The 27,163-nt window shown below is 41.1% G+C and overlaps 1 protein-coding gene across 1 annotated transcript in view; it reads left to right on the top strand.

Moving 5' to 3' along the window:
- CFAP299 (cilia and flagella associated protein 299) overlaps positions 1 to 27,163 on the top strand; it is a 258,212-nt gene that overhangs the window by 178,574 nt on the left and 52,475 nt on the right. The window lies entirely within an intron of this gene.

Below are 27,163 nucleotides of genomic sequence, written 5' to 3'. Positions count from 1 at the left end.
TTATGGGGAAGTGTCGGTTGATACACGTGAAAGGGACTTCAAAGGCCACCTGATCCATGCAGCCAACCCATTATTTCAGTGCCAACCAAGCTTAAAAAGAAAAAAAAGATTCACCATCTGCTACCATGCTGACCGTTAGCATGCTATTTTTAATATTTAATTAAAATAGCCTGTACCAAGCTAGTTTTATATTTCATTAAAATCTGTTGGTTCCCATTTAACCTTGCAAAGCAGACAATGTTCTACCATCTCTGCAACAGCCATTCAACTATTTGTAAGAGATTCTTAGGTCAACTTTTAACTAGAGGGTTTGGTCTCCACACTCCTGGCCATGTCATTTGCTCTCTTCTGAACACCTTCCACACTGGGCCCAGTATCCCAGGAAAGAGAGGGCCAAAGCAGAACAAACTAGTATCATTCCTTCTTGCAAGGACCATGCTTCTAGCAAAGCATCCTTTAGTAGTACTTGTTTTCTAGCCACCACATTGCACAGTTTTATTTCCATTTAACTTTTGGGCTACTCAAGATTCTTTTCATGTATCCTATGCCAGGCTTGGCACCTTTTTTAATTGTGTGCTGGTTTTTACGTTCTGAAATGAAAAACATTAGTTTCTTTTCTGGTGCTATATGGTTTGGTAAATTGGCTTCACTAACAGCAGGGGCTCTTAGAAGCTGCTAAGCCTAGGAGAGTAAAATCTCTTTTCAGTCCAGTTTAGTTCGTGCTGGTGTCATGGACACATCCTTGCTGTTTTCTTGGCAAAGACATAGAAGTGTTCTATCATTGCCGCCTTCGGGGATGTTTTTCAGTTTCTCAGCCTGGCCTTCATATTCTTGTCTTCCATCCAAGTGTTAACCAGGCTCAGCCCTGCTCTGCTTTTGAGGTCTGAAAAGATCAACCCGTTGCCGAAAATGTAGATCCTTCTGTCCTTATCCATAGCACTGGTGTGTTATAGTTGGCGTTTTTGTCTGCTTATGTACAGTTGCACATATATTTGTGGGAGTCTGCAACAAACCAAGATTACGGTAAAATAACAGCACAAGAGTGATGATGTCATTATTCAGATTAGATATTTATCCATTTGCACCTGAGATCTGATACAGGTAAGGGTTTCACAATATTTGCCTGATGGTGCCATGACAAACATTTTGTCCCCATGTGTGTCTTTGATACAGCAGGTATAGAGTGTAGGAGACCTTTTGCACAGCTTTACTAGGTCCTCCAGTTAGGGTTAGGGTTAGTGCTCTTTTCTGGATTGGGAGGAACTGAAAATATTGACTCATGGCCTTGTCATCTTTCAGCTAGGTGACTACAATTAGCTTTACATGGGGCTGCCATTGAAAATGACTCAGAAGCTGGAGCTGATCCAGAACATGGTGGCCTGCTTGTGCAGCATTTCCTGGCTTAGCAGAATAGCATCTCTCTTGCAGGAGCTGACTGCCAGTAGACTTCTGGGCTTCATTCAAAGTGTTGGTAATGACCTATAAAGCCATTTACGGCTTGGGTGCTTGTTACCCCTGGGACCATCTTCTTCATGTAGAACCTGCCTGCCCTACATGATGAAGCAGGGAAGTTCACCCACCCTTGAACAAATCAGGAGGGCTGGGGTCTGATAGCACCACTACGGTTCCCCTGATCCTGGAAGCCGTGGTCCTCCTTAACTCAACAGTGCCAAAGTTCCTTGAGAGTTCCACTGTTCCAGTTTTATTTCATTGTGTCTTTTTGAACATGTAACTGTTTGCAAATGTGATTAAAGGCCATACTTGTTTTGCCCATGGAGAGAGGGTTCAATAAACAAAATGCTTTGGAAATGCATGTGTGATTATGTTGTATCTTTCCTTCTCCTTTTACCATATTTCTTTTCTAAGAAGAAACAAATTAAAGGTTTCTCCTAGAGCGCTCAATAACATCTGCAATATAAACAACATTGACATTTGTTTCATTTGGTTAGTCTTCAAGCTTTCCAAAAACTTTCGAGCTCTCTTGGCCATTGAGGTTTTCAGCTGTGCCGGAGTGAGGTTTTGTATGCCTCTGAATTTGGAAAGTTGCCATCTTTGGAAGAACCTCTAAGAAAACTATCTAAATGTGAAGGGGAAACCCCCAGGAACATTGAAGCTGTTGAGGAGACCTCCCACCTCTCGCTTCAACCCCATCACGATGGGAGCTTTCTGGAGGTTGGAAAAAAAAATTGGCAGGGAAGAGAAGGCTTCAGATTTTATTGTCAGTTGCCTACGGAAGTAAATGTTGCATTGGCCATGGAGGGCCCTAAAGTGGATTTTGGGGTGGGGGAAAGTAACTCTTAGAGTACATTTCAACATTCAGTGGTCATGACGCACACATGACGATCCCAGTTCTTTGAATGTAAGGTAGAGTTACTCAACATTAACAGAGCTGAAGTAATTTCTCACTTGGAGCAGAGGCTGCTGTGGCTCAGTGAAAAAAAATCTTGGTTAGATTTGAAGGATAATCAAATTAGCTAATTGAACATTTAATCAGAAGTAAGCTTCAGTGGTTTCAATAGGATTTGTTCCCAGTCTATTCCTAGATTGTGGAGTCCTTGCACAGTGCACTGAAGATGTTACCTAGCCGGGTAACAAAATGTCTGCAAGAAAACAACCGAGCTCAGAGAACCCCAAGGACTCCACAATTCAACCCTGAGCTACATATATTCTCTTCTGTTGATATTCCTAGATTGCAGTCTAATCCTACATAAATGTCCATGCTAAGGAGATAATATTTCTGATGGAACAACCATGTTCTTCTGGTTCTTAGGCAATGTGTATCCACTTTGCAGCAGAAGCTTGCTTTTCTTTAGGTGACCTAAGCCAAAGGCTTCATTCATTGCATCAAGCCACCTGTGATTTATAAATCACAGGTGGCTTAATGGTTTATGGCTTAGCAAAGGCAGTTGTGATTTGTAAATTAAGATGTATGACTTAGAATGATGGGTGAACCTAGTCAATTATGGTTGATTCAAGCCATCATGATAAGACAAAGCATGGCTTAGTGTATTGTATGAACCAGCTACAGTTTTTCTATATAAGAAACATCATACTAGAAAAATACAGTAATTAATTAGGGTAAACTTCAATAGTTTCAATGTTTTAATCAGTTTATCAATTAACACTGCATCTTGCACCTTAAAAATACTAAACACTGCTGTTTAGCTTTTTTTGTTACTGACACATTAACACCACTGTTCTCAACCTGATGCCCTTCAAGTATGTTAGACTACAATCCCCATAATTTCTACTATTGACTGTGCTGGCTGGGCTATGATAGTCAAATCTGAAAGATACCAAGTTTGGGAGCGGGGCAAAGAACATGGATGTAGAGGACATAGGAATGGCCTTGAAGGACAGGAGGAAAAGCTGCTACCAAGCCAACAGTCAGATAAGCAGGGTTTGAGCTCAGGCCAAGAAAATAACATGAGAACACATGTCAGACAAGCCCTTCCCTAGTTCACATAAAGATAAAATGAGGGATGGAGAAACACATTCAGACTTGTAAGATTCTTTTATTTTACCTGTTACAATAAAAGTAGTTCTGACCTATAAGGCATTGGTTTCTTAGTCTGATCTACCTGGTTGGACTGACAATAATCCTCAGATAGCATTTATTATAAGGTCCCTCCAAATTGTATTACAGATGCATTCTTTCACTGCATGCTTACACATTATGACACAAAGACCTCTTTACTCAGCTGGGCTTTCATTTTGAAACTAGTTTCCTCTGAACTTCCTCCCTTCCCTCCTATTCACAAACAGTTCAGTTGTTTAACCACAGTAATGAATTCATAATGACAAATTGCTAGCTGGTCATACTGGTTAACTTGAAAGTGAAATGATAATCTGTTTCTCTTAGAAATATGAATTTTGAATCTTGAAGCTGTGGTTTAGCTACATTAGCCAATCTGATTATTCTCAGATAAAGGCAAATTTTACAGTTTTTTTTTTTTTTTAAATCTGATTCATCTGCTAAATGACTGAATTATCCTCTGGCTCATTTGTTATCAGATGTGCTTTTTAACTTGGAGCCATTTGCATAATAGTAATTTCTAGATTGTATATAAATGAGAAAAAAGTTATTCCTTGCCTGTTGAAAGGTTATTAATGGGGAGAAGGAAGCTGGGGGAAAACTCTAACCCTAATCTTTTGACCAGTGAGTGCATTTGAAATTATGTCTTGGATGTTGTCACGAAATGGCAGCCTTGGGAGGTAAAGCTGGCCTATTCATAGAGCAAACATGGTGACCATGACCAGTCACTAAAATCTATTTACCAGAAAGCAAACTAGAAAAGTTCCTCCTTTTTCTGGCCTTTACCCCACCCATTTCCCCATCAAGTGATCCCTAGGTTACCTTTGTTTAAGCAAAACATTTTGCTAGAACCACCCATCAGTTTTCTTTTCTAAGACTACAGCTAGAGAGATACACCTTATCTGAGCTGCAAATAATTGCATGCATGCTAGATGGTAGTAGAAATACAGACATCTCTAACTTGTTGCTGCCATCCAGTGGTTACCCAGATGTTTGCAGTCCCTACCTAGGGAGGCCAAGAGAGTGATCAACAAATTGGCTCCCTTTTTCCTAGAATTGGTAATGCTGTTATGGTCTTTTCACCTGTATCTCATTGCCCACAAAGCAGGGGTAAAAAGCAGTTTGGGGTAAGGAGATGATTTTTATAAATTCCAGGGTTGAAAGGAAGAACTGTCTCCAGCACCATGATCTCAAATTTTACATACACACAATATACAGACCTTTAAAAAAAAAATAGCGGGAAATCTTAATGCCCCAACCCAACTTCTTCATACCTATTGGGCTATAGCTCCCATAATTCCCAGGCCTCATGGCCTACCTAGAAGGTACAACCCTGGAAAAGATGGTCTTAAGGTGTGATTCACTTGTCTAACATCAGAACATAGATGTAAAGCAATTCAGAAAGGAAACGTCAGGGACATTCAACATGCTTTCTTTTTTTGGCCCGTTGTTGCCCATTTCATACCTTCTGGCAAACACAGTTGCAGCATCTCCTTCCTGGTAAGCAGTAATTTCAAGCACCCTCCTTTTCACATGGGGGTTATGACCCAAAGTGTTTAGAGAACTCTCCAAGTTTCAGCCCCAAATTTAATTGCAGCAAAGATATGGTCGATTCTGGAATATGGCATAGCTGTTTAAGCCTTGATCTGATGAATTTTAAAATAAACCTTAGGAGATTCCAACCCCCCTCCCCTCTATTTCCTTTTAACCGCATTCGCTGCTCGGCTCTTCTGGTTAATTGCGGGCTGCTCCAGCTTTCCAGAGAAACATCTGCATAAGGGCACACCCTATAATTATATGGGAAGGGATCTCTATCTTGTGATTTTGTTGATAGCTGTAGTTGACTGGCATTCTGCTGAACATGATTGGAGAGGACGGTTCATTTTCACAAAGTTGTGGCAGTGGGGAGGGAAGGAGGCTCGAACGGCAAAGAAGCCAAACAAATGATAGAAAGTCTGAAATTACTCACTACAGGACTGCAAACAAGTTGTAGGGAAGAGGAGCAATGTCAGTTTTCATCCGCTAAAAGTACACTGGCCTGGTCTCAACCAGCATCAGGGTCCTGTATTGGATCCAGGGAGAGAACTTGCCTACTGCTGTGCAGGTTGAATCCTGGTTGAGCCTGGCATTTGCAGATACAAACACTGAGCTCACATGGCTGACTTTTTAAAAAATTACTATTATATTTTGGTTGTTATGTTTTGTAAGCTGTCCTGTTTTGCTGTCTTTTTGAAAAAAAGAGTGGGAAGGAAATCCTTTCAAATATGCATAGGGGCCCACGTGTCAGCCTTAGAGTAAGAGAGACTGACAAAAATGAAACAGCATCAGTATTCATGGTAGTTTTTCTAAAAACCAAATGCATTTTTTTTTTGGCTTTCATGGAGGGGCAGAAAAACTGTTAAATAAAGCATGGGCGGGTCATTCAAGGCTAATGCCACTGTACTTTGGGGAAGCACTTATCACACTCACTTTTCCTAGTTCTTCCCACATCTGTTCCTGGAGATTTGAAATCATTTAAGGTACAATGGGATTCTTACTATACTTTTATCAATTCTGAACAGCATTCCATCTTTCCTCGGTCAAATTAAGGACATCTCCTATCATAAGACAGACATAAAGATGATGTTAAGTAGTTTGTCTTCTTCCCTCTGAAAAAGGATGTGTCAGTAAAGAGAGATCAGAAATTGCACCTCCCACTCCCTAACCCTAACCCTAACCCTAACTCTTCTAATGTTATTCCTGGCATCTGTTGGAGCCCCTCTCCCACCTTAGGAGTCACAGCCCTGAGTACTCCTACCACCACTGGGACCCCTTTGGCCTTTACTTTCCACATCCTCTCTACTTTCTCTTTCAGGCCCTGGTAACACATTCCAGCTTCAGGTGTTGGCTGCACATCCAGTTGTTCTTCCGTCTTCTTGAATCCAGGATGTAATGTGTAGTTGATCTATCTCAAGCTGTGAGAGCAGCTTCCTCTTCACTACGTTGAAGCTTTGGGTAACTAGCTGTTTCTCAGTTAGTGTGGATGTAGGTCTTCTGTCTATTCAGAGTTCCCTCATACATTTCATATATCCCCTCTCATTAGGTCTACTGTTGTAGTAGCATCCCATCAATTCTAGGTTCTCTTGTCTTGTCCATATATGGTTTGAAGTCTTCCTTTAACACTGTAATATTCTCTTCTATTGGTACTATAATCTTAGCCCTCTTGAGAACTTGAGTTGATCTAGAAAAATTCTGTGTGTGTGTGTGTGTGTGTGTGTGTGTGTGTGTGTGTATTTGCTTCCATAAGTGGCCTTTGGCAAACTCTTACAATGGTATCACTTTGGGTTCTTTTCACCTTAGCGGATGCTTTCAGCAGGACTTCCATATTTAGGAACATGAATTTTTTGCAGGCATATTATTTCATTACATACAAAGCTGTTCTATTTTTCTTTAAGTTGGGTCTCTTTCTTTGAATGAGTAGATTCTCTGTTCCAATCATGACTGTCATAGGAATTGGATCCTGTGATATCTATCAGTTCATACTTGCTTTTCTGGGTTAAGGTTTATTATCAATACCTCGTACCTTGGTGTACAGAGACTGAGTAACAGGGGATATAACCGTTAACTCATCTCCACACAATTGTGTTAGGATTTCTGACTGTTATTTCCTGCTTCATACCTCCTGTGTTACAATGTGATGCCCTGTTCCTAATGCTCAACATTTCTCTACCTGAGTCTGTGCCTCTGTCTCCCTCTCACTTCTAATTTTAGTTTAAAGCCCTTCTGAGAAGTTATGTAAGGTTCTTGCAAAGCACATTTTCACCATATTCATCTAAGAGTCCCTTATACTGGTAGTGTTGGTCATGGTCTATCTTATCATCTTTCTTAATGAAACCCTTTTTTACTCAGCATCTTGTTTTCCATTCTCATCCCTTGATCACCAACAGATGAGCAGCTTTATCTTCTTAATCAGGGCTTTTTAGTCACTTATAATCCTCTCAAATGTTATCCTCTTCTAGCAATGTCATTTATCCCCTTGTGGATAAGCAAGAGTGGACAGTAGTTGATTGGTTAAATGAGGCATGGTAATGCTTCTACCACTTCCTAGATTCATGCACCAGAAAAAACACATCTTGACAGAAGCCAGAGGTGTAAAATATGCTAGGTTAAAAACTCGAATTTGTTGAAGACTTCTATAAGCAGCAAATGGCTATCTCTGGCTTCAATAAGATTTGAGTTTATCCCTCAAAATTGTATAGTTGTGGGGTTCTGGAGACTTGTAGGATATGTCTAGGCCCCGAAACCTGTCTGGATGCCATCCGGTCCTGGCCTTTTAGTTGAAGGATTACATCTTCTCAAGACAAGAAATGAGGCAAATTTCTATCTAATGAGGCAAATTGAACTGAGCAGTTGAAATACATGAGAATGTGCCAGATTTGAATCACAGATGCTATATATTCTGTGGAATACTACGCCCTTTTCCATACATCACGGTTTTTGGAAGAAAATCTGTGGGTTGCTGGCCCCTCTACTCTTATTCTGTGAAAAATACCTCCCTTGTTAAAAATTAGTTGCTGACCCAAGGTTTTGCACTAGGACAATTAGACTGTGCAGAAATCCTTAAGGTCAGCAGGTAAGGAAAAGTTGAGTATCCCCGTGAAAAAGTTAACTATTAACTCCTCTACTGTCTGAGAGGCCAGGGGTAAGAAACCAAGAATAAGCGGTAAACACACTAGAAGGCTGTAAATGGGGAAAATATGCCATTAAAAACTAATATAACAACTTCCAAAGGTTTTGATTTGTGTGGTTACCAAATCTAGTCTTCTCATTCCCACTTTGCCCAAGATAGCTTTGAGGATGGCATGAGGTTGGAGAAACTGTAGACAGTTTCTGAAGACATTCACATTAGGCTCCCACTGATACATTCCTTGGATGGTGCCACACATTCTGCTTGGGAAGCTACTGATTGCGAATCAAAGGGACCCAGTTTTAGCTTCTCCTGCTTCCTTTTCCCAAGCCTACTCTGCAAATTTCATCTCCAAACAGATGAGTGCATGTGTGAACCTCTTAAAGACATCTGGACCAGGTTGGTGGGGTCTCCAGTTGGGTGAACCATCTTGCAGGGAGCAGATATGACTCTCTCAAGGTAGCAATGCATGGTGAATGTATTGGAAGCTAACTATTGCCCTTAGCAAAAGTCTTTCCTTATTTTGTCCCTTCCAGAGCTCCAGGGTCTCAAGGCTGTGCCAAGCTACTCTGGTGAATAATTTCATAAAGGTTAGAAAAACCATGTTTTTTTCCACTGACATGAGTGGATCAAATGGCTTAGGAAAATATTTAAAAATAAAGCCAGTCTGTCCTCCCATCTTTGTTTCATTGAATTATAAGACCAGCTTTTTTTTATTGTAAGAAATCATCTTTAGAGGACCACAGAGTTCAAAAAGCTGGAACTGAATGCTTCGTTATTTTTGCAGATCCCATTGTATAAACAGAATTTTACAGAGAGATGGAACCAGGAGGACAGAACACCCTCCTCACTGAAAGCATTCTTCCAGGAGAAGTTGAATGAAAAGAGTGACACACCTGCTTCACTTTCATTTGGTTTCTCTCCTATACATATCTCACATCATGGGCACGGCTTTCTGGTGTGTGAAATGCCTTCCAAGTCAAACAAGGAACAATTTTTAAGTAGCACCTCAAGAGGAACTGAGCAAGACTTTGCCAGCAGAGCCTCAGACCCTACAGGTTCCTACTCCACAGGACTTATTTTCATTTTCCTGACCCTGGTTTGCACAGATTGGTGACTAGTGGCCTGGCCTGCTTTCCTGTACACAGAAAACCAATAATAAACAGAGCCCAGCTGACATCCAGAGACACCTGCAGCCGTCCACACAGTACATGATTGTTCACCCCCAGAGGAAAACTTTGATGGCAGGAGAGATTTCCACGGGCTTGGACAACATGCAAGTACATATGCACACACAGAAAAAAGATTAAGCTGAAAAGACATCAGAAGTTTAAAAAATGTACTGTACTGGGAAAGTACTTTCACTGCTTTATTTATTTGTCCAATTTCTCAATTTCTATGGCCACCCATCTTGGACAAGTGACTCTGGGTGGCGACCAGTCATAAAATCAATTAAAAACCAAATAGAAAATCATAACCATATATGTTAATATAACCTGGAAATGGGGCCCTTGACACACATGGGATCCCAGACCCGGGCACACAACCAGGTCTTCAAGGCCTTACGAAAGGACAACAGGGTCGGGGTCATCCTAATCTCTGGAGGGAGAATGTTCCAGAGGGCAGGAGCTATGGCAGAGAAGGTGCGCCTCCTAGTCCCCACCAGCCGACATTCCTTGGCCGATGGGATCCGGAGCATGCCCATCCTGCCAGACCAAATTGGATGGATAGAAATAACTAGAGGAAGATAGTCCCAAGCCATGAAGACAAAGTGACAACCAACACTTTGAATTGCACCTGGAAACACGTGACAACCAATGCAGCTCACAAAGCTGCGATGTTACATGTGTCGAATCTCTGATACCATTTACTACCTGTGCAGCTGCATTCTGCACCAGTTGAATCTTCCAAATGGTCTTCAAGGGCAGCCCTTGAAGCTGCAGTATTCCAGATGGGAGGTCACAAAGGCATGTGTGACTGTGAGCAGAGCCTCTCAGTCCAGGAATAGGCACAACTGGAGCACAACCCGAAGGTATGCAAAGGCCCTCCTAGCCACGGCTGCCACTTATTCTTCCAACAGGAGCTGTGAGTCCAAGAGGACCCCAAGATTGCACATCAGGTCCATCTGGGGCAGTGCCATCCCATCCAGGACCAAAGGTAGAAAAGCCCTGACGCTGGAAGGCCCAAGTACCCAAAGCCACTCCATCTTGCTTGGGTTGAACTGAAGCCCATTGTGCCCTATCCAGGCTCCTACAGCCTCTAGGCAGTGGGACAGGACATCCATGGCATCACTCAGATGGCCCAGGGTGGAGATATAAAACTGGATATCATCAGCATACCTCACCCCAAACCATCAGATCACCTCACCTAGCAGCCTTATGTAGATGTTAAATAAGAGGAGAGAGTGGACCGAGCCCTGTGGCACCCCACAAAGTAGAGGCTGCGAGCTGGACCTTTCCCCCCATTCTCAACACCATATGGAACCGACCCCAGAGGAAGGAGGAGAACCAGCACAACACAGAACTTCCCACCCCCAACTCGGGAAGGCTGTCCAGATGGATACCATGATCAATGGTATTGAAAATAGCTGACAGATCAAGAAAGAAAAGCAAGGATGGGTGCATTACCCTCATCCTGCTCCCAACAGAGGTCATCCAAGAGCATGACCAATGCCATCTCAGTCCTGTAACCCAGCCTGAATCCTGACTGAAAGGGGTCCAGATCCACTTCATCCAAGGTCCTTTGAAGCTGTCATGTGACTACTTTCTCCAAAACCGTCCCTAAAACAGGAAAGTTGGAGACTGGACGAAAACTGTCTAGACTAGTTGGGTCAAGTGATGGTCCCTTGAAGAGAGGGTGCATCACCTCCTCCTTCAAAGCCGGCAGACCACCCCCACAAGAAAGAATTAACCACCCCCCAAACCCAACCATGCATCCTCTCCCAGGCAGCCTTGACCAGCCAGGAGGGACACAGATCTAACACAGAAGCAGTCAAACTAACAGCTTCAAGAATCCTGTCCACTTCCTCAGATTCAATGGGATCAAACTCCTCCCAGATAACCATGCAAGACTCAGCCCCCATAAACTCCACTAGCTCTGCCCTAAGGCTGGAGTCCAACACCAAGCAAACTGAAGCGACTTTATCCGCTAGATGTGGATTTTTTGTTGTTGTTCCACCAACAAGGGAGAAAATGACTCTGTCTACAACAGTTGACTTTCTTAGGGCCACGGAATACGGTAACTTTCAGAGGAATAAATGCATCAGGTTCCAGGGCTTAAAAAGTAACCACAGCATCTTTTTGTCTGATCTTTGAACTAAAACTGAGCAGAAATCTCTTTTCTGCCCCCCCCCCCCCGGTTTGTGAGCAAAGGAATTGGGTAGACAATTGGCTTCCATTTTTCCAGGTAAAAGAGGACTTCTACAATTTCTCAAAGGCAGGGCTCATCTCTGTCTTGAGGCCTTCCCTTAGATTGAACTGAAACACGGCAAACTAGGGAGGCTACAGACTATACAGTGAAAAACAGGACATGAACACAATGTCCTATGAAGACCTCCTAACTAAATAAATGCAAGAATCTTACCCTTTGCCCAAGATTATTTCACCGAAGTGCATGCTGCTTTTGAAAGAGATTTCAAAATCAAATTCCCTTTCATCAGGGGGAGGAAGAACTGGTAGGAAGAAATGCAGGAGCTACAATCTCTTGAAGTCTACCTGGCTTCATTGAAGCATTTTGAGGAGAATGAGGGATGGAAGGGAACCTCTTTTAGGAATCTTGAAATCTTGCTGCCTGGGAGTTGACCTGCCAGAACATTTAATGGATTCACATGAAACTCCCACAGATCAGTTCTGTTAACACTGCCTGCTTCCCTTCCTGATTTTGTTATTTGTTTCAACTTGCTTAATCTAATTTTCATACGAGTGTTTTTCAGCTTGGAACCATCTTAAATATATTGTAGCATGAAACTAAAGCATGCTCTCAAATCATGGTGTTCATGGAAATGTGCAGGTTTCAATACCCTTTCTTTGTAAGGAAGGCTTGCTTTCCTTGGGGCCGAAGCTATAAAACTGTCTCCCTTTTAATGCCATTTAGGTTCAGAAATGACAGGAATGGTGAGGAGTGAAATACAGTATGCATGGCAGAAGCAGTTTGTGTACTCCCAAGGAAATCCAAGAGGAAGGTGGCTTGTACCTTTGAAAGCAAGATGGGTCATTAAAGGACTGGAAATCTTAAGGTCTACAAGGAGAGTTTAGAGAAAATGGGTGTGTTTAGCCTTGAGAAATTGGGATTGAGAGATGACCACAGTCTTCAAATACCAGAACAGGCATCACACTGAAGAAGATCAAGAGCTGTTCATGAGGGCAGGACAGAAATCCCCCATCAGTTGAGGAGATGGAGCTAGCATTTACATATGAACAGTTCAGGACCTGAGATAATGGATTTAAGTTCAGGAAGGTGGATGCCAATTGAATGTTAGGGGAAAACATCTTAACAGTAACTCCCCCACTGTTCAGAGGAACTTAGAGGAACTCTATCTGGGATGCTTTAATCTGGATTCTTGCAATGATCAAGGAATTGGTGGCCTTAATGCCCTCTTCTGATTTTATTATTCTGTGAAAGTAGAAATTGTGTGATATCTGATACTAACTGCTTCTGAAACCTGGAGATGCCATAAATGTCAATTACATTGGGTAGGAGTAGAGAGATTGAAAGTAAACCCCTACTCTGGTCAACATTTGGGCAGCTCTCACAGAGCTTGCCTCTCCAAATATGAATTTCACCTCCCAGTTTCCTGTGTTTCATCTGTATGTTTATTCACAGGTTAGGATGTGGTCAGTCAAAATACCACGCCACCCCGAAACAGTAACTGAGGAAATTAAAAAAAAAAAAAGTTGATATAACTGTACAAGTCCAGCAAAACCCAAAGCCCCATTAGCTGGTGAAGTGCAATATCTGAAATATGGAGAACAGAAGTGTGGACAGCCAGGCCATCTGAAAAGCCAGAGATGTTCCTAAGTCTGGTGGCCACCATGAGTGATGAGCTGTCCAAATGAGGGAGTTATATAAGAGACCCCAAGATTGAATTGGCTGTCTAAAGTCATGTATTCCCAGAAAGAGTGGATTATGGTATTAGCATCCAGACTTGAGTTCTTGCAGTTCCCTTCAGATCAGAGATCCTGCACTCTATCCCCCACCTCCTCAATTTCTACTTGGCAGTGATAGCTGAGTGTTGTTGTTGCTGGAGCATCATGAAGGATCTCTGGAAAGCTTAAAGCAGTATTTGCAGCAGTTCTGAAAGTTTTCTTCAACTTTCAGAAGTGAGTGCTTAGGTGTTCCCAATTAACTTAGAAATTAGAAAGGTTTTGCTAATTGTCAGCCCTTCGACATAGACCAGTAATGAAACAGACACTGTATGAACTACTGGAACTTTATTTTACTGTTATAGGGTATAACAACAGAAAGCCTGACAATTTCTCTTTCTCTCTCCTTCTTATACCAAAAAGAATCAAGGTGGCGCAATCTTGAGCTTTTTCTCACCTGCTCCTGGGCTAAATTGAAGTTTACATAACTGTTGTGGAATTCCTTCTTCAAGGTGATTTCTGCACTAATGAAATATCAGATCATATCAGTGGGAGCTATTTGTTTCTAATGAGAAGTAGCTAAAGCAATACACATAAATGAAGCACTTGAAGTATTGTAGGAAGGTAGGGAAACACCATGTACATTGTTATATTTTTTAATGGTAAATAGAACTGGGAAAATTTCCCAAATAATGTTCTGTCTCTCTTTTTTAAAATAGTAATTACAGTTGCAACAATAAAAACTAACACAAACTAAAAGAAAAAATAGGAAGTGCAGAGAAGAAAAAATTAGAAAGAAAAATAGAAAAGAAAGAAAAAGTAAGACTATAGTAAAGAAAAAAAGAAATATATTACTTTCTTTACTTCTCTTTCATCACAAGTATAAATAATTTTAGTAACCTATCACCTTCTCTTAAAATACAACAAATAATCTTTCCATATCCCATCTATTCTCTGTAAACAAATCCTCAAAACCTTGTTATTTCAGTCCTGATCAGTAAGAGTCCATTAAGGGTTATCACAGATAACAACATATCTATTTTAACCTTGATCAAATAAACCAATTTTATATTCCTTCCTTTTACTTTTAACAATCTTGATCTTTAGTCCCCTCAAATAATGTCCTAGAACTTTATTTCTTTTCATTTTTCTTTGTCTCTTATCACAAAATTGTTCTAACAGGACTCTTTTGTAAATCCAATATAAGAAAATTATCCAGGTCACTCTCTTGGTTTCTTCTTTGTATATCCCTTTTAATTATGAAGACATTATTTGTATGTCCAGGGTAGCATTTTTCCATATCATTCTTGTAGCCTGTCATTTTTAAATCCACTTTCAGATCAGTCTTGATCTTGTCCAGAAAAACTTGTTCCTCTTTCATAACATCTTTTAAACACAGTCTATCTATAGAAGCAGATCAGGGCAACAAAGCATTTTCTGGTTCTTGGCTGGCCCCACCCACTCTTTCTAGCTCAGTGTTTCTCAACTGGGGCTGGGGAATTCTAGGAAAAGTCCACACATCTTAAAGTTGACAAGGCTGAGAAACACTGAGCCAGCTATCTCTTTGCAGGCATTCTTGGGTAGCAGTTAGAACCAGAGAAACCGGAGGAATGCCCACTGGTGATCTGTTGGATCATCTCTACCTTCCAACTGGTAAAAGAGATGGAGAGGCCATGAATGTAGAGAGTAGCTGCTTTGTGTCCTGGTAATTCTCTATCCACTGACACTTGGGTTCCTGGGCAGTTCTCTTGTCACATCATAATACCTGTTTTCTCTTTCCATCCTCCTATTTCTGGATAGACAATATGGAAGCTGCAACTGCCTGCAAAACATAGTTGCTAAATTGGTAAGCAGGGTGGGTAAACGTGCACACAGAACACCTGTCTTGAAAGTTTTGTACTTGTAACCTCTGGGATGCCAGAACAAATTTAAGCCTACAAAGTCCCAAATGGCTTAAGATCAAAGGATTTAAAAGACCACCACCACCACCCAATTCTTGAACTAAGATCAGCTGAGAAAGCCCAGCTTGTGGTCTCCTCAGTGGGTTTGACTTATAATACCATGACCAGGAGCAGGGCCTTCTCAGTGGCAGCACCCCGGTTATGGCACTATGTCCACCTGACCTCCAAACAGTTTTCTTTCAGGAAAAACAATGGAAGGTGTACCTGTTCAACTGGGTTGACCCCTGCTCTGCCTTTAAGTTTGCCGATTAGTGATTTTGTTTCTTCTGAATGTAAGCATTGTTGGTTTTATTGCAATGGTGGTATTTATGAACGTTTTTCTTATATATTAAATTTATACCCTGCCTTTCTGCTTATATAAGTATTCAAGGCAGGTTTTTCCCCCTTCCTTTTATAAACCAGTTGAAGCTCTTTTTGGGGGGGACGGGTGGAGAATGCTAGACAAATAAATAAATATGGAATCATTTTTCTCATTCATCTGTATCGTGATTCATAGATGCCAATTCATCACTGCAACCTTTAGAGATGACAAATAGGTATCCATGAGCTACTGAACTTAAAACATCTGTATGGCTTCATAGCCAGTACTTTTCACACATTTGGGTGAAAATCAAAAGCAAATTTTCCTGTGCCTGTTTATCCCTTGAAATGGGCACTGGCAAGCAAACGATACAAGCATATAGTTGGAAAGGATTTCAAAGGTCATCTTTACCACATTCTGCCAACTACAGTGTGTCTGACCAATGGATGTCCAGCCTCTGTGGAAAAAAACATCTGGTACAGAATTGTCTACCATCTTCCAAGGCAGTCTGGTGCATTGTTAAATAGGTTTTAAGCTTGGGAAGTTCTTCCTAATGTTTAGTCAAATTCTTTGTAATTTGAGGCCATTGGTTCATGTCCAAAGAATAATTTTCCATGTATTATGTTAAACTTCTTTCTGGTGTTCTTCTTGTTTGTATTTTAATAGTTTATTGTTTTAAAAATGTGGTCTTATAAAATATGCTGTTGTCTCAAAAGATTCTATGCAAATATTTTGCATAAAGAAATGCTTTTATGAATCCTAAAAAGGTCTTAGTTATGTCTATCCAAATTTTCTATTTTCTTTCATCTCATCAGTCAAGACTTCCTTGGCAGTAACAACCAGATCTAGGATAGCTGTGATTCATTTCCAGTACTCTTCTCTCTTCTCATACACCATGACCTTCAATGGGAAGAGATGACAATGACACCACCTGTACTTCCAAAGTCCTTCAAATTTCCACCCAGAGACCTCGTTGTCATTCTCAGTATGTTCCAAGTTGTGATTGGAGGAATAATTGTTCCATACATGGATCAACAGCATAGAATTCATTGAGACTGATGAATGTTGGCAAAGTTTATCATTACAACTTGGATGTACAGAGAAAGGAGGCAACACACCTCTTGCGGCAACATGTTAGGATGGCACCATTGCCTCCACCCCACTTGTTTGGGAATCACCAACTGTCACCGCAATCTCCTTTTTTGTGGTAGCCTGTAATGGTATGTGGGAATGACCTTGAGAGACAGGGCAAAGAGATGCAGCCAAGGGAACGGTCAGATAAAAGGCAGCTGAGCCTGCAGCAGGAATGTGGGTGGGGCAAGAGGCTCAGAAGAGACCCTCCCTAGTTTTTGGGCTGTAAAGGGGACGGGGTGAAGACATACTTTCAGATTTGCAAGATTCTGTTAATGTAGCTTTACAACAAAGTAGAATTTGCTCATCTGGTGGTGTTTGTGTCTGGTATACCTTGTAAGGCTGACACAGCCCCATAAATCCTTCCAGCTCCATAATCATCAATGAACACCCAGAATAGCACTTTCCTATCATATCACCTTATTCAGTGCTTTCTAAGGGATCAATCCTATATTCAGCTGTGTATGTACCCCCGAGGTCCTTCCTTTGGGCATGTAGTAGTAAGAGAGGTTAGACATACATCTTCCCCAGTTTCCATCCCTGTTGATAATTGGGTCTTCAGAAAATCAGTCTAGAGGGGATGTGCATTGTGCAACATCCATGCTGCTTTGGTGGCACACGTGGAGCACAGAAGGCTTTTCAGGTTTTTTTTGTGCCATCTGCGCGAATACAAGAACACACACACACACTCAGGAGCCTGTTCTCACTGTGAATTACTACTTGTAAATGCAGCCAACACCCTGTTTACACAGATAAGCAAATCCGCAGTCTGCCAAGCTTCCTCTAGTCAGAGTAGCAGCTGTGGAACACTGTGAATAATAGTTGACTGGAAGGCACATGTTGCGCAAACAGTGGAACAGTTCTTCTGTACAGGGCAAGTAGCCTTTCTTTTGAAGACTTCAAAGCTGTGACATCTGTTTCTCAGCCAGCCACTGTCTCCCCTGCAAACTGGGTTCTGGGATGCAAAAGGGTTTTGTTTGGGGGTGGGGGAGGTATTGCTTTTTCACATGGTCCTCTGAAGATGCATGTGTCTGTGTTTTAAAGAATTGGATTAAAAACGTCGGCGCGATGGGCAGTGAACCAAGGCTTTGTTTATTTGGTTCATACACTCTTGACTTTGCCATACCTGGCCCTGAACGTTTTCCTTAAGGTGTGCTAAGTTCATTCACCTTTGCAAATCATGTTTAACAGCTGCCAGAGAACGGCAGACTACATGCAGGACCCCTGAAAATATTCAGGTGGTTAACAGAATAGGAAAAATAAGTTTTTCATATATAAAAAGGTAGTTTGTTTGTTTATTTATTTATTTATTTATTCAATTTATATAGCTGCCCATCTCAGACCAGTGACATCCTAGAGCCAGGTTCACCTCTTGGTGGTCCATGCAGTTAGATGGAAATAGCACCATTATTTGCCATTTTGTGCCAGCCCAGCCCACAACTGTATGATTACCAGGTGATCCACCATCTATGTACATATGAATGCATTCGTGAACTAAAAGCTGCCTAATTACCCAAGGAGTTTTGGGCTCCATTCATTGGATGTGCTGTAGACAGCCATTTGTCAAGACGCTTGAATTTGCATTTCTCACTGAGCAAGGAGTTGCCTTTAATGCTCCCTCAATGATTCTAGGATTCTACAGAGTAAAGGAAGGGAGACAAAACTGAACAATTGGGACAACATAGTAGAATATTAACAGCTGGATTATCTCTGTTAGGCTTCAATATATATTTTACATGCTTTGAGACAAAATATGTTTAAGAACGTAAGCAGTGCCCTGGTGAATTAGACCCCTGGCCCATTCAGTCCAGCAGTCTATTCTCACAGTGGCCGACCAACTGCCTAAGGAAGCCCACGAGTCTCCCAGCAGATGGCCTTCAGAGGTAATCACACTGCCATCAAGGCTAATAGCCATAGTTCCCCAAGACTTCCATGAATTAGTCCAACCCTTTCTGAATGCCAGCCAAGCTGGTAGCCAGCACCACATTTCATGGTAGCAAATGCCAAAAGTTAATGATGCATTATGTAAAAACATATTTCCTTCTGCCTGCCCTGGTTCTTCAAGGATTCAATTTCATTGGTAACCACTGGTTCCAATATTTTGGGAAGGGGAAAATAGCTTCTCTTTGTCCATTTTGTCCACACCATGCATAATTTTCTCCAGTTTTTTTACTATTATCTCTTGTCTCTCTTACAAGTGTAGTACTCCTGTATAAAAATCTACAATTTGTAGAACTTAAAATAATTGTCTCCTGAATTCATCAAGCTGCACATTTATTGCTCTTTGAGAAGATTTATACACACACACACACACACACACCCCTGCGAAATAGATATACAATTTAATCAGCTTTGACCCCAACTTTTCATCCAAAAAGATAGTCTCCCACTCCTCAAACATGGGGGGGGGCACTTTTAAAAGTGATCACATCCACCATCTGATAGCCTATACCAGATTCAAAATGTATTTGCAGACTTAGCTCATCCTAGATTTGTATCCTTGCCAACCCAGATGCAAGGCAGATATTTTTAACTGCTTCATTTAGGTAGATACTGATTCACAGGATCACGATGTCACACCGTTTATTGCAGGATTGAGGACAGTGTAATTACAATGTTCCAGAGAACGTAGGTTGAAACTTTAAGTCAAGCAATCTCCTTTCCTTGAAACCAGCACCCCTGGGTTTCAGCCGGGCAAAATAGTGAAATGGAAGATCATTCTGTAGCCAGCTTTCATCCCTTCTGCTCAGCCAGGCCAAACAGTTTTGACATTTTTCCAGAAAAGAACTAAGGCCATCTGTTTTCAAGGTACAGGAGGTCAGTTTCCTCTCACTCCTGGAGCCTGATGGTATGTTTGCTTGATGTAACCTGAACCACAGGTGGCACATTAGGCTAAACATTATTTTTTTAAAATAGCCAATCATTAAGAATTTATTTTAAGTTATAATGTATTTTAAACTTCCCCTTTCCCAGGAAATCATTGCTTCAACCCCTTAGGGCATCACCTATGAAATTGTCCATGTTTGGCTTGATTATTTTTTTCAATAGCTTCCCCTGTAGGTGAATAATTGACTCCTAAATATTGTCTGCATCATTTACCCTTCAGTTGGCACCCCTTCAAACATTTTCTGCTGGGGTCATTTTTGCCAGGGGACATGGCTGAGGTTTCAATACTCCCCCACTTTTGTCCTCTCTCACTTTTCACTCAAGGAGAAAGTAAGATTTCTAGCAAGTCTTTGCAGTCCAGATGCCACTGTGTGGGCTCTCAGAGACCAAGATTCTTCCCACCCTCATATACACGACTCTCCCCAGGCTCATGTTCGAAGCCATGATGATGTCACAAATAGCAGTGCATGATGCAAATGATACAATTCATCTTGTTGCAGCAATGATGTCATGATGCATGTGATGTCACTTGTCCCCCTAGCCTTCCCATATCTCCTGTCTCTTACAGCAGAATGGCAATGAAAAAGCTGTTCTCATCCAGAGGATGAATCAGTGGGTGCAAGCAGCCTATTCCGTGGTAACCCATTATGGTTTGTTACATTGTCTGAATGCACCCCAGGCATCATCATTTCCCCAGACAGATAGATCTTTAAATATTGACACTGGGGAGAAGGCTGAACATTTAGGACACGTGGAATGAAAGACTGCTTAGGCGACATTGCTGTTTCTCAGATGTGCTCCTGCCAGTCCAGAATGTGCATTCAGTCACATCTTTTGTATCATTATTTTGCATTATTTCTGATCATGTCTTTCTTCTATAGTAACTAAGCAGCCATCTTACTCTTAGCACTAAGGATGTTCTCGCCTACATCTTAAGTTGTGCAGGCAACTGCAGATAACACTATAACAGCAGCCCTGGTGATGATGGGAAATCTGTGTGAACTTGCTGAATTATATAGCTTCATGGTCCTCAATTAATTCTTACAAATTATATTATATACTGCATTATATATTGGTCAAGATTGTAGTCAACCAACAACAGGCTTTTGCAATAACAACAGCTCATGTGTTTATAATTTCTTCTTCTTATTCCATCCATACCTGAGAGTTTTCTTCAGGTCTTTCTAGCTTCTTGCTACTATTCCAAATTAAATGATCTTTCTTTTGTAGATCTTTCATTTGTAGGCAGGCTTCTGACAAGGGATTGCAATGAGTCCCTTGTAGATCAGCTAATGCCATAGCTAGCAATTGTGAAAACAGTGTGTTCCCACTGTTCTTGTAATTGGGGGACATCCATAATGATGACAGAAGTTATACCCCAAGTTGATGTATGTGACATATCTACAACCTGCCATCTAACAGAGTCTAGATGACTTACAGAGTTTATAATAAGTAGTTTAATAATAAGACTAATCTTAATCTAGTTCTCCAAATTAGATGCTAAAATAATAGCTAAAACGGAATTTGGCATTTGGCATGGTGCCACTGGTAATAACCCCCAAAGGGTTCTGGAAAACCCATGTTTTTACCTGCTCCCAGAAGGCCATAAGGGTGGGGACCATCCTCACCTCAGCGGGCAAGCTATTCCAAAGGGGGTGGGGGAGTTGCTACAGAGAACACCTGCCGTGGGGCCTCCTTCCACCATACCTTTTTGTAGGTGGGGACTTTTAGTAGGTGACCCCTAGTAGTTTGGATGGGATTGGCAGAAACTATTAAGGAAAGGCAATCTCTAAGATATCCAGCCCCTGAGCTATGTACAGCTTTATAGGTAACAACAAACACCTTGACTTGCACTTAGAAACCTACTGTCAGCTTTTCAAAGTAGACCAGATTAGGAAATCAAAGTCCTGCATGCTAATACTACTTTTATTATAATGTCATAGTAACAGAATCTTGCAAGTCTGAATGTGTTTCCCCCGTCCCTCCCTTCATGAGAACTGGGGAGGGTCTTCTCTGAGATGCTTTTCCCAGAGTACAGTTCTAGCCCGGACTCTGATTTCTTTTATCTGTCCATCGTCTCGGTTGCAGCTCTTCCTCTTGTTCCTCAAGGTTATTTCTTCTGTCCATTACACCTACAGGTAAAGCTCCTGTAATAGAAATGTAATGTGGCAGTATCATGACTGACTACTGAGCACATGTGCCACTGCATTCTGGATAGCCAAACTTTCTGAGTCTCCATGCACAGTGAATTACACTAATCTAATCCAGAGTGGATAAGGGCATGAGAGATGTTCTTCAGTGCATCCTGTTCCAGGTAAGGCCACACTGGTGCACCAGCTGCAACTGAGCATTCCTGGAATTAGTTGGCCTCTGAATCCACAGCCACTCTGTCATGGTTGGGTTGAGCCTGAGTGTGCTTTCCCCATCCAGACCCTGACATCCTCCAGACACCGGGTCGTGACTTTCGTGGTAGCTCCCATAAGCTTGCTTATTCTTCATGCAGCTGGGACAGGCAGGCAGCCTGTGGTCTCATTAAAGGACGGCCCAGCAGTCCCACGTCCTGGCTCATCTGTTTTCCTGCTGTTGTGCTGCATGTGGGCTGGCAAAGGAGCCAAAATAGAGCAGCATTTATATAGGAGATGGTGGGATGGGGAAACAAAAGAAATATGTTTACTTTAGGGATATGTTTAAGCATGAACCGAGGAAGAGGTTCAGGCTAGCCAGCAGCAGAGGGCTGGTTGGCTGCCTGTCCTCATAGCTTTCTGATAACCAAAATGGTTGGTATGGCCAAGAGCAATATTCCATGAGTTTTAAATTAAATTTTATCAGCCATCTGAGGCATTTCATGGGATGGTATAAGATGATGTCTTAGGAGCAATAAAATAGAAAAATTCAGGAAGAAATCCTAGAGTACATTGATTCTCCTGTAGATGTCGTGCTGGGATGTGATCAGTGAGCTGGCTATTCATTACAAGTTCTGTGGATTATAGCTGTTAATTATACTAATTTAACTTATTTTTAAGATGAAAATTGTTAAAAAATGTATCCTGCCCCCATATTTTTATATATTTGTAAGCAGCACAATTGCAAAGCTGCTTCTCTGGTTTCAGAAAAACCAAATTATTCTTTTCTCTACCTATTCCGGGGATCCGTTTTCCTTCAATATCACTTTCATTCCATTCAATAACTGTTGGGGAGATTATACTTTGCTAACTGCACAAACTTCTGAAGGGAATTTTTCAGGGCATGGAGAAAAATAGCTTTTGAGAAAGTTCATTGTGTCTGTTATTTTTGTTCAGACATAATTGCTTAAGGAACTGGAGCAGAGACTAATCATACCTGCAAAATATGGCTCCAATCCAAAAATACATATGATTGAGTTTGCCCAAACAGTGAGTCTTTGGACATGTGTTTCTCAAGAGCATCATGAATCACTTCTGAGATGTTTGGCCATTTGTTTGCAAGGTAGCATGGACTGGGAGCAGGAATAAATTCTTTGAATTAAAAAAAAATCACTGAGAACATAGTGAAAACTCTCTAAATGTAGCTTTTGCATATTTTACTTTTCCCCTGGAGGTTGGGGTAGATTCTTGTATGAGTTATTGGGTGTGTGTTGCCTTCTAAAAAGGTCTTCCACCATATATAGTTCTTGCCCATGTACAGATTTTCAGAGCAACTGGAAAATGGATTCTTACAGAGTTGATTTGTAGAGTTAGGACTGGATTTGAGCCATGACTACTCAGATAGATCTGTGCACATTCAAATTAGTAATCAAGTTTGGATATATGTTTCTTCAGGTAATAGAAATAGAACCAACCATGTAAAATGTGAAATTTGTGATAATGCTGACACAAAAGTATATTTTGTAAATATGTAATGTTTATGTAAAGACATACAGTATTTGAGAGTAGGAAAGACATAATTCAGTTAATATTTCTGCGATTTAAAAAATAGCCACCAACTGATATGGAAGTAAAATAAAACTGATAATTTAATATATGCCAAATTGACGAGGACCAGAAATATACTGATCTGACCATCTAATCTAGAACCATTTTGTTTTTCCAATATTTTCTCCTAAGGACTCTGATTCCTCCTTCTACTATCTGTGCCAAGCAATATTTCTTATTTTAATGACCTTAAATAATGACTATTTTAATCAGTTTTGCACTATTTAGTTCTTAGCTGCTGCTTTGATACTTTTGTCTGTATTTGCAGTTCTAATATTGGCACTATTCATTGTAAACCCTTCTGTATTTTCATGGCTGCTTGTAGTGCTTACCATTTCCTGCTGTTTCTCTCATTTGTGACTGTGCTTTTAGTACGAGCCCTGTTCAGCCCTGATCATATATGAAAAGGCCAACCCAAAGATTGGTGGTAACCTGTCTGCCATGCTGGTTAGAAATTCTTGGAACTGTATTCCCGAAACATCAGGACGGAGCCAGGTTGAAGACTCCTGCTCTGTCCTGTCACCTTAAAATGCCCTTGTAGTAAACACGTCCTTGAGATCATCCCATGAAACTCACATTAATTATTAGTATGAACACAATTATCTACCCTTGATCACGTTAAGGAGGAAAATATTTAATCACCTCCCTATGAACCTACTTTCTCTGAGGCAGAAAGGTGTGGTAAAACCGAAAAGTGATAGAACATCTTAAGAATATCTACCCAACACACTTGTACATTTTATGAATGAAAGCTTTTTAAGTACTTCTAAATGAATTTTTGGAAATGGGAAGAAAATGTAGATGAATGCTGACAGGTGATACCTGATCAAAAGCAAAAAAAAAGCCTTTGTACCTTAATCACAGGACTTTTTTGGGGGGTGGGACTTCCAGATATTTTTGATCAGGTGTTTGAAGCTGTTTTTAAAAAACAACCCCACAGAGAGACATCCTGACTGCTTCCCTGTAGAGCGGTATACATTTGTCATTTCCCACATGGCAGGTCTGTGTGAAAACACCTACTTTAGGAAATTAATTTTATAATCAGGTGAGAGTTGAAAGATGTCCTTTATGTTGTACACTGAACATAAGACAGCACATACTTTGCCAACTTTTTAAACACAGGAACATCCCATGTAATTTAGGGTGGTGGTTGTTCATCTCTTCTCCTTTTTTTAAAGAAAAAGATATTATGAATCAACATTTCATAGATTTATAGTAAGTTTGTCTTTTATCTCCTCCTAGCTACAGTATGCTCTGTACTTCAGTTTTGGCCATGCAGAGGAAATACTTTTCTGTTCCTGGTAAAAATCCTTTTATTGCAGCTCAGTTTTTTTTTCTTTCAAGGTGATTCATGCAGCAGTTGGAGGGGAAGAGACACTGCTGAGTTTTGACTCTAGAATCTCCTTGAATGGTTGATTGAGTGGTTGATTTGTTTGATAGGAACCTTCTGTCTTTTTTCATGCTGGTAAATAGAAAATACATGTGCAACTCTTCATCTTATGACATCACTCTGGGTTTCTCCTTGTTGACATTCAATATGCCTCTTTCTGATCTCCCTGATATGTAAATGACACACCCCTATCTGTTTTAGAGCAGGACCCTGAAAGTCAGCTCACAGCACTGGCTGATTTGCACAGATGTGTTAATTTACTTCTGCATCTGGCTGGTTTATTTGAAACCAGAGCAGCTCTGTAGGTATTGTGAAGGGGTTGTCTTCTCTTGGGTGAGAACTTTTGCCTCATCCTGCTCCAGGATTTCTGTTGTTTCAGGAGCGATGATAGCACAATGGAGCAATAACTGATTAGTGCAGGGAGCACGATTCAGCTCTTGATGTACTCCACATTTTGTGTTCTGCAAAAGTAAAGATTATTGCCAGTCAGTTCCAAGCCATTTTGTGAAAGATTGGGGATTTCTGTACTATAGGTCATCTCTCCAGCTCATCTTCCAGGACTTGATTTGGAATTTGATTTTATTTACAACCTTTGGTCTATGAACACGTATACTGGTAGTTCTTGGGAATTTATAAAACTCAGTATCTATAATCATTTCATAGGTTTCAAATATATTCCACATTAGAGGAGGGATAGGCAACCTCTCCAGATGTTTTGAGCTGAATTTTTTAATCAATACCAGCTAGGATGGCCAATGGCCAGGGATTGTCAGTTTTGTAAGTCTAACATGTTCTTCCGTATGGAAAGGTTTCAAAATGGTTTTGCAGCTTCAAAAAATGCAAAAGGTCATAGTCTGCTTCCAAAGACAAGGATCACAGTTACAGAATTCATCTTCATTTACTGGCTCTTCTTGAGCTTCAAAAGGTTATAATTAGCAGTTTTCTATTCAGATGAAACTAAGAGGTTCTGCCCTTCAGCATTAGATCCATATTTAATTAGAGTTCAATCAGGGATTTGTCCTGGTGACAATTTCTGGTGGCCAGGGGCATCTGTAGGGGCAGTAAAAAAAGTCAAAATGGCCTTGCCTCTTTTTACATATGATACACATAAAAAGGGACAGGCCTTTGATGACATGGTCATGGCTGCCATCTTGACTTTTTTGACCCACCTTTGCAAACACCCATGGACTGCATGAGTTACTGTCCTTATAATTTCTTGGTATTGAAGCAGGATATATTTATATAACTTGAATAAATGCCATGTATCTTGGCCCTATCGTCAGTTATTTCATAAATGTACATTAAATGTTATTTTAGCAGTGGATAAATCGCCACATACCAGAGGTTTGAAACTGGCCCTGCAGGATACAAAGATATGTAGAGATGTGATCTGAAACTCCCTTAAATATGAAAAGGGGGACTAGATGGCATTTCTGTAGCAATGACCCCTGCCACATCTGTTGACTGGGCTTATACAGATGTCTGCAAACAAACCAGTTAGCTTTCATACCAATAGAACAACAAGAAGAGCAATGCTACTAACCAGCAATAAGAGCTGAAGAATATAAAAGATGAATTCAGCTTTTTTGCTGGTTTTCCCTAACAGTGAGGCAGTAAGACCAGTGTTGTCCAAACTTGGCCACTTTAAGATGAGTGGACTTCAACTCCCAGAATTCCCCAGCCAGCCATGCTGGCTGGGGAATTCTGGGAGTTGAAGTCCACTCATCTTAAAGTGGCCAAGTTTGGACAACACTGCACTAAGACAGTCTACTATTGGCCAGTCATTATGGGCAACCTTAGCATCCCCGGATGACACCCAGATTGGTTCCATATATACAAGACAGCTCAAGTTAAGGTCAAAATTCTTCCTTGAATTCTTAATGTGGTCTCAGGTGCCAATTTCCCTCTAAAGGGACGGCAGTCATATTGTAGTTGAGTGTTCCTCAACCTTGGCCATTTTAAGATGTGTGGACTTCAACTCCCAGAATTCCCCAGCCAGCATGCTGGCTGAGGAATTCTGGGAGTTGAAGTCCACACATCTGAAAGTACCCCAAGGTTGGGAAACACTGTTGTAGTTTATACTCTGAAACATGGAGGGGTTTTTTTCCCCCTGAGGAGATCTGCAACGCTACTTGCTCTTCCTTCAGGGGAAATCTCACTGAACTCGTTAAAACTACTTTTCAGCGGATACAGATTGGATCTGGCTACAGAAATAGTACATGAAAGATGGATGAAGCTAGTATGAAGGACAGAATGATTGAA

This window comes from Python bivittatus, unplaced genomic scaffold (genome assembly GCF_059951505.1).
Source record: "Python bivittatus isolate LINGU-HERP-01145 unplaced genomic scaffold, Pbiv_v1 ctg000070_np1212, whole genome shotgun sequence".
In the NCBI taxonomy this organism is placed as follows: Eukaryota; Metazoa; Chordata; class Lepidosauria; order Squamata; family Pythonidae; genus Python; species Python bivittatus.
The sequence above is the reverse complement of the archived record's forward strand: the minus strand, read 5'-3'. Positions and strand labels throughout refer to the sequence as shown.